At 37.5% G+C, this 8,249-nt stretch overlaps 1 long non-coding RNA gene across 1 annotated transcript; it reads left to right on the forward strand.

Annotated features, from left to right (window-relative positions):
* The first annotated feature begins 46 nt into the window (after nucleotides 1-46).
* Nucleotides 47-8,248, forward strand: LOC110015352. The gene is made up of 4 exons (XR_002290542.2): nucleotides 47-270; nucleotides 4,412-4,526; nucleotides 4,623-4,751; nucleotides 8,043-8,248. It is a non-coding gene; the product is annotated as an uncharacterized LOC110015352 (long non-coding RNA).
* The last annotated feature ends 1 nt before the right edge of the window (nucleotide 8,249 follows it).

The raw sequence follows: 8,249 nt of genomic DNA on the forward strand, positions 1-8,249 counted from the left end.
CTGATTTGACCGATCTTTACACGTTTGTGTGTTTGGATGCTTGCAGCGCTCCTTCGCAGAGGAATGCTGAAGCCAGGAGGCAGTAATGCCGCCTCCGAGAAGAAAACAGACAAGCAGGTCGAGCTGAAGAGGCGAAGAAGAAGACTTTGAATTGGTGGCAGCGCTGCTAGCAACACAACTCAACGAGCAAGACAGATGCAGCCATGTGGACATCACTAACATCTGGGCTTTCACTCATCCAACCTGGCAACCCCTCGCTTTATGGTTGAGGTAAAGTAGATGACTGACTGCTGTTGTCTATTTTTATTTTGGACTTAGCAAGGCTAACCTGCAGAAATTCTTTTATAAGCACTTGAGCTTGTTTTTTGGAGATTATTCCATAAAAATGTTCACATTTATTTCAGAATGTTGCCACTCAGCTTAATGTCATCCGTCATTTATTTATTATTCAAGCGCCACAGGAGGAAACCTGCAATGCAGAGTCATAAGGCCTGTTTATTATGTTTATATAGATTCAAAGATTTTTAAAGATTGTTATTGTCATTGTATCCCCACAACGAAATATTACTGGCACTCTCCAATAAAAGTAATAAATAAAAAATCAGACAATACAGTAAATAATCAAATCACTTTTTTTTTTTAAATCATTTAAGTGCGATGTTATTATGTATTGATATTGATATATATATATTGATATATGTATTGATATTCACACACACACATTTATATACGTATATGTATAAATATATATATATATATATATATATATATATATATATATATATCCTCCTGAGACCCGGCCCATTCACTTATGTCCTCTATAATGGACATTTTGTTTACCTGTATATTTCTAAGGAATTAAGAGATACCTTTCCAAATCCTATTCTTCTCTGTAGAGGACATCCTGGGCTTTCCATTGATGTGTCATGTGATGAGTTTGCATGCTGGTAACTTTAAGTTTTACCTCTACAAAGATGGCTTCCATGCCATTTACCAAATTTTATGGAAAGGTGAAAGGCAAGTCAAATATTATGTATCTATTCCTTTTTTACCATGATGATTATATATATTCTTGGTCATAAACATGTTAGGAACAATATTTTTAGATCTGAAAAAAGTTTCATGTTTTCAGTTTTAAAACAGAAGGCATTTAATGAATGTCCACTGTAGAGGACACCGGGACCATTTTAATGTATTTAATGACTGCACATAATGTATGGAGAAAAAAGTGAAGCAGAGAGGATTCTATACCAGATAGTTGAGAGAGATTCAGATTTGGAGCTTTCAGATGATAAAAAGGATGAGATTCAGGAAGAAATAACTGTTATTTTTTTAAATAACTTGATTTTTTTGTGTTTTTTAAACGTCCATCATAAGAGGTTTACACCTGTGCTACCAGGGCGCCCTGCCTATCAAGATGACGCCAAAGTTTGTGAATACCGGAGTTCAATCTCTTACTTTTCACAGTACATTGATAACATTTTTGAGTATCTGTTTTTGATCTAGTTTTGTTCCAACTACCGGGGAATCACACTCCTCAGCCTCTCTAGGAAAGTCTATAGGCCACAGTAATGGAGAAGACAGTCGGTCCGATGGTCGAACCTCAGATCCAGGAACAACAGTTAGGTTTCCGTCCTGGTCGTGGAACAGTATAACAGCTCTACACCCTCTCTAGGGTGCTGGAGGGAATGCGGGAGTTCGCTTATTCACTCCAGATGTGTTATGGGGTGAGGTGCTATGGGAGTATGGGGTCCGGGGAGCCTTGCTGAGGGCTGCTCGGTCTCTGCATGACCGGAGCAGGAGCTTGGTTCGCATAGCCGGCAGTCAAACCTGTTCCCGGTGCACGTTGGAGTCCAGCAGGTCTGCCCTTCATCACTGGTTCTGTTCATAGTTTTTATGAACAGAATTTCTAGGGCACAGGCAGGGGCCGGAGAAGGTCTGGTTTGGGGACCACAGTTTCATCTCTGCTCTTTACCAGATGATGTTGTCCTGTTGGCTTCATTAAGCCGGGACCTCCAGCGTGCATTGGATTGGTTTGTGGTAGAGTGTGAAGTGGCCGGGATGAGGGTCAGCACTGCTAAATCTGAGGCCATGGTTCTCAACCAAAGAAAGGTAGTTTGCCATCTCTCAGTGGGTAGAGTGTCCCTGCCCCAGGTGGAGAAGTTTAAATATCTTGGAGTCTTGTCCATGAGTATGGGAAGACAGGAGCATGAGATTGACAGGCGGATCGGAGGAGCGTCCGTAGTTATGCGGTTGCTGTTCCGGTCCGTTGTTGTGAGAGAGCTGAGCCGAAAAACAAAGCTCTCAATTTACCAGTCGATCTTCCTCTGAGGTAGATGGTCCAACAAGTAACAAAAGAGTGATGCAGAATTTTATTGTTTTAGAACAAAATTTAATGTTTTTTGGGTAAATATCACTCTAAAGATTTAATCTGCTCCTTTTTTCTGATTTTTCAAATTGACTTCTATTTTCACAGAAATATCGTCCTGTTGTCCTCAACAGTGGACGTGTTGGGAAATTAAAATAAAAAACATTTTTAAAAAAATTAAAATTGTAAGGTGTTTATTTAGGCCCAAATGGATAGGAAATCACAAAAAAACAGAAATTGTAAAACACTTTTTTTCCTCGGTTCTCAGGAGGATATATGTATACATATATGTGTATGTATGTATAAAGGGGACTGTTATGTGTTGTTATACAAGTATGCTTAAGTCCACTTGCAGATTTTTCTAAATAAAATGTTTGTATGAAAATATTTGTGTTTATTTTATTTATTTATTTTTGCCGATTGTCTTTTTCCATGTTTTTTTTTTATTTATAGTTTGTGTGTACTGCTTGTTTGTTTTATTATTACTATTCCTGCTCTTCTATGCTGAAAACTTTCCCTGCTGTGAGACAAATATAGACATTATTTGAAACACGTGTCAAATCTAGATCAGTTTAAGACCTACCCCATTCATCTTTTGAGCTACTTCAAAAGCATTCCCAGTGGTCTTTTAATTAGGTCGTGTTTAACCAAAATTTAAATTAAAAAACATGTCGTTTTCTAGGACAGTTTTTGCAGACGGCAGTGGTATATTTGCAATTATATTCTGAGTTGCTACCATTGCCTCAAAGTCCCCCCCCCCCCCCCATTGCTGAGACCTCTCTGTTTACATGCTCTCCTGCTAGCTTATTGCCCCTCACACCCCCAATTTAACATTACCAGTGCAACAAAAATGGCAAGCAAAATTGGAGCTATCCAACCCACATGGATGTAGATGTCTACATGCAGATGCATCAGAATGGAATGGAGTACGGAGGTTGTTGCCTGCCAACTGTAGTACCTACATAACGTTGAAGGACTTTTTTAAATGTCAATTTTTCTTCTGCCCTTGATTCTCAACAATTTGAATAAAGAAATACTCGGAAATGCAATCTAAAGCTTGATTTTCTTTATTTATGTGCTCCGTCATGAGAAAAAGGCCACAAAAACATGGTAAAAACAGTTTTAATCAGAGTGGGTCTTCAAGGGGAAACTTTACCCTAGTTGTTGGAAAATTCAAAGCAGTGATTAAAATCCTGATTCCCATAGTTTGTAGTCTGACTCAAATCACTAATCTTTGAAATGCTAGACCAGGGCTGGCCAACCCTGGTCCTCAAGAGCCACAATCCTGCCCAGTTTCCAGCTCTTCTTGATTGTCATTCTAGTGATTGACTGGCTCAAGTGATTCCACATCCTGATTGACTGAACACACCTGGTTTAGGTGGTCAGCATCAAGCAGTCCAAAGAAAGCTGGAAATTAGGCTGGGTTGAGGCTCATGTGGATCAGGGTTGGCCGCCCCTGTGCTAGACAATAATTAACTTTTTTTTTTAATTTTCATTTCTATCGCTTTCACATCCATCCTTTGAACATTTAATGCAAGTATCTGTCTTCACATCCATTAATGAAATGTCATGTTACTGCAGTGATTTTCTGCGCTTTGACATGGGCATACTATCTACTACAGGTTTTCTCTGTTGTTCATTTAATGAGAGTAATTGTTAAGCTTCACACACTGCATTAACATTAAAAGTAAAAACAAATCCTATCAATATAAATGGCAGGCCACTAAACAAAAGAAATTAAAATACACAGACAATGACCAAAAATTGTAACAATGCATAAAAAGAAAACTTTTTTAAAAATTGTCATCTGAAACTCAAAATCCTTTATGTACATAAAGCCTTCATCTAAATGCACTTCTGAGTTTGTCTTCATAAGTTAGGGATTTGGTTGATGCCAAGTCAGAGATAAGTCAGATTTATTTGGTTTCTTTAGGGTTTGGTTCTTCTTATTTAAACTTGAATAATGAAATCACCCTGCATACTTAAAGAAAAAAACGTTTTGCTGTTCTTATGTTTGGACTGATCCTCCATCTGTGTTCATAGGATCATGGACTCTTTAGTCCAGATGAAAACAAAAGAACTGGGCTTTACCACCGAGGTCAGACACCTGAGATCCAATAAATCAAAAAAGAAGACACTTTAATAAAGAATCAGTATAGTGAGTATAAAATGGCCCTCTTACTATTAGTTTGTTCTTATGTCTGGTGTTTTTATGACTTTCATATTTTGCTTGGCTCTTATTTTTTACACACAGAGTTTCAGTCCTGGAGGTTAAAAGGATGAAACTACTTCAAACGCTTGCGTCCTTCCCTTCAAGGCATGCTAGAAAAAGAGCTCAGCAGTAGGTGAAGAATGGATAAAGAGTAAATCCTGTGGAGAAAAGGTTAGAGTTGAATGCCTGTAGGCAGAGCTCCACTCTCAGGTTGTTTGCTGCAAAGACACGTCCTTGTGATCTCTAGCTTTCCTGTGTGCATTGAACGGAGCTGGGAAAATCAAACCAATTCATAGGAAACAGAGAAAATACCCCCCACAGCCTGGTTTGTGACACCACCTCAGGCTATCAAGGGAACATGCAATCCCATCTGGGAACACATGAAGAGGAGAAGTGCAATGCCCAAGAGCAAAGCAAACACAGAAGAACACCAGATGGAAGTGACACTTTCCAGATAAATACATTAAACTGCCGTTTTTACAAGATTTGCACAGTTAACATATATGTCATTGATTATTATATCCTGTTTTTAATTTGTTATTTGTGTTCAAAAAGTTAACAGATTTTTTTTTACTGTTTATTTTATTGTATTATTCTCACATTAGATCTTATATAGTGTTAAATTCAAAATATCACAATTTAGCTCTTATAATATTTGCTATTTGTGGAAACAGCAGGGTTAAATAATAAATACCATTCAAACATTATAAAAGTAAAGACAACATCTCATAAAATCCCATTTATTTTGAAAACAAGGTCTGTGCTACTTTTCTTTGCATTGTTCAGCTAGCTCTTATTATACCTGCTATTTAGACGCATTTAGGCCAATATTTCTGTCTTCGGGAAAAGCGTCAAAGAAGTAGTGATGGCAGAAGACATTTGAGCAATACAGATGTTAATGGTAACTTTCTTAGAACCATGTCTCTAAAATTAAACAATAAAACACAAATCTGTAAATGTAACTTCTGCAAAAATTCAAAGCTTGGGAAAAACCATCAGCAGAAAAACATTGAACAGATATCGGCCATTGTTTATTGGATTCTGATGGTCAATAAGCTTATTGACCAAACAATGTAAGGTTGTAAAAATGGAGATTTGGCCAAACCAAGTAAATCCCTACCTACCAACGACAAGGACATAGATGTGTTCATAAATACCAACATCTTAGCTAAATAAAAGTGAAATAACTGCTTCGAACCCCCTCCTTCCAGATGGTCATGAATGAGAACTAAATAAATAAACTTTGAATAGTACTAGTAGTACTATTAGTACTAGTAGGAGTAATAGTTTCTTTTTGGTGTACAATTGGACTTTTTAACACAAGAGTCGAAGTTTTGCTCTTTTAACGATCTGCAACATTTGGTAATTCTGTTTGATTGTTCGCTTTCCTTTTGGATTGCAACAGCAAATTGCACAGGTGGTTTGGCAGAATTATCTATGTCAAATGCCCTTCCTGAAACAACTTAGTATTTTATCCGGGCTGCGAACCAGAAAAGGGGGACCCAGACTCGGGCCTCCTTGTGACTACAGATAGGCAGTAGTACGAAGGATTTTGCCCGAAGACCTACACTGGATGAAATTTATCGGGCCCCCTAAGAATTGAACCCTGATTTCCCATGTTCCAACTGAGCTATCCAGGTAATCCAGCAACCACATTAGCCAAATCCAGGAGGTGTGCCTTCTTCAAATGTCAGTAAATTTGGGAATCATTTATGAAATGAATGCTCTGAATGTTGCTTGTTTGTCAGCTATTCTTGTTCTTTTCACCTTAAAGAATCAAGGTGGAGCCAAAGACGGAGAAATGTATACGCCAAAGCAAAACTAGATGGATCGAACTCAAATAAGAGAGGAGAAAGAAAGTGATTTCATTTCTGCTCAGTGATTCCTTAGTAATACGAGAAAATCAATCGGAAACTTTGGTTTATTTGTTTAGCATAAATCAACTCTTTTGCCCTCAGCCAAATGTATTGATTCAGCTTATGCAGCGAGCTAAACACAAAGGGCTTCACAAAACTCCACAGACTTGCTTTTCTTTGGCCACTTTTTAATTTTTGTAAAAAGATCATCGTTTCTCACAGGGTTCTGAATACATCAAAAAAACTTTACTTTTCATGCATGTGCACCACTCCCCAACACGCAGCACGTGCCTCTCTTTCCCAAACCAAGCTTCCCACTTTACGTACCGCATGTGGCCACTAGATGGCAGCGTAAGACATAAACCTTTGACTTTACAATGAACTTTTAAATCTTACTGTCCCAAATAAGATAAAATAACAATTAAACCCATTTAACAAACATATAACAAAACATAAAACAGTGAGGGAGACAGAACATCAACCAATTACAAATATTATATGCTATTTTTGCTTCAAGGGCCTTAACCTTAAAATAATCTTCGTCTTTTCTCATCTTCCAAAGTTTAGTTGTATATATCAGGGGGAGCGATCGCAGTTTGAGGCACAGCTGTGGAAGGAGGGGTCATTTTAATGTTGCTTTTGGGGAGGGGGGCTGACATGGCTGAGCATTTCTGCTGGGTTCAATTTGTCCACCATTTTGTCTGCTGTCTTAGTCATTTCGGCTTTAACCTGTATTGAAATCTGATAACAACTGGGATTCTTGTTGTAACACTTAGAGCAATCATTGGAACGTACACCAACTGAACATTCAAATTGCTCTGTAAGCTGAGGTTTTTAAGTGACAATCATTTCTGTTTTTCATTCTTTTTCTTATGCAGCAAAATGATTACAGACAAAGAACAGGTACTAAACTTTCTTTTAAAGGTGTAGAGCAAAACACAGAAGTTACAACTGGTAAGGAATTTTGTATAAATATAATTTATACACTCTATTTTGTATTTCAGTACTGTCAAAAATATTTGCACAAAAACCTATACATTCATTGCACATTAGTTTTAGATAAATTCAGTCAAAACAATTGCTATTTTAAATGACTCAACATTTTTACAACAACATCCGATGTTTGTAAAATCAGTGTCTCCCATTATAATTATTTAAAAAAAGGTTGACTAAAAGGGATTTTGTCAGTAATTAGATTAACTTTGCACGCCCCAAAATTAATCTTATAAATGTTCAAATTTGCATTTTGCATTCAGACTAAAAATACAGGCAAAGAGAACTGTGACTTTTTTTCCTGTGACTCAGACCCTAGACTAGCCACCTTTCATTCAGTTTGTTGCAAGTTCAATTCCCAGCCTTCACATTCAAAAGCCTCTTTCAAACGGCCCTTTTTAGCATGGGCTAGTTTTGTTTGAAGAAAAGAAAACTGTTGCTGATTGGCTTTCCATTATTCTTCTGTCTCTGTATCATCTCTGTATGAACTAAAAACTCTAACTTTTATCTTTAAGTGTGGGATTATTACAGAAATCAACATCTAATCAACATCCCAAGAAATCCACATCCAAAAATTTCTAAACTTAAAGTTAATATTCTTTTCCCCATACAGGTAGGAAGCGTCCTGGAAGAAAGACAGTTCCCGTGCCTTTAGAAATCCCACCTGAGCTGTTAAAACATCCCAAGGAGAAGATTGAGTACCACTGTTCAGTTTGTGGAAAAGAATTCCCTCATGCTTATAAACTAGAGCGGCACCAGCTGATCCATACAGGAGAAAAACCATACTGCTGCTGCATCTGTGGTCGGGGTTTTAACCAGA

Source organism: Oryzias latipes, chromosome 1 (assembly GCF_002234675.1).
Source record: "Oryzias latipes chromosome 1, ASM223467v1".
Lineage (NCBI taxonomy): Eukaryota > Metazoa > Chordata > Actinopteri > Beloniformes > Adrianichthyidae > Oryzias > Oryzias latipes.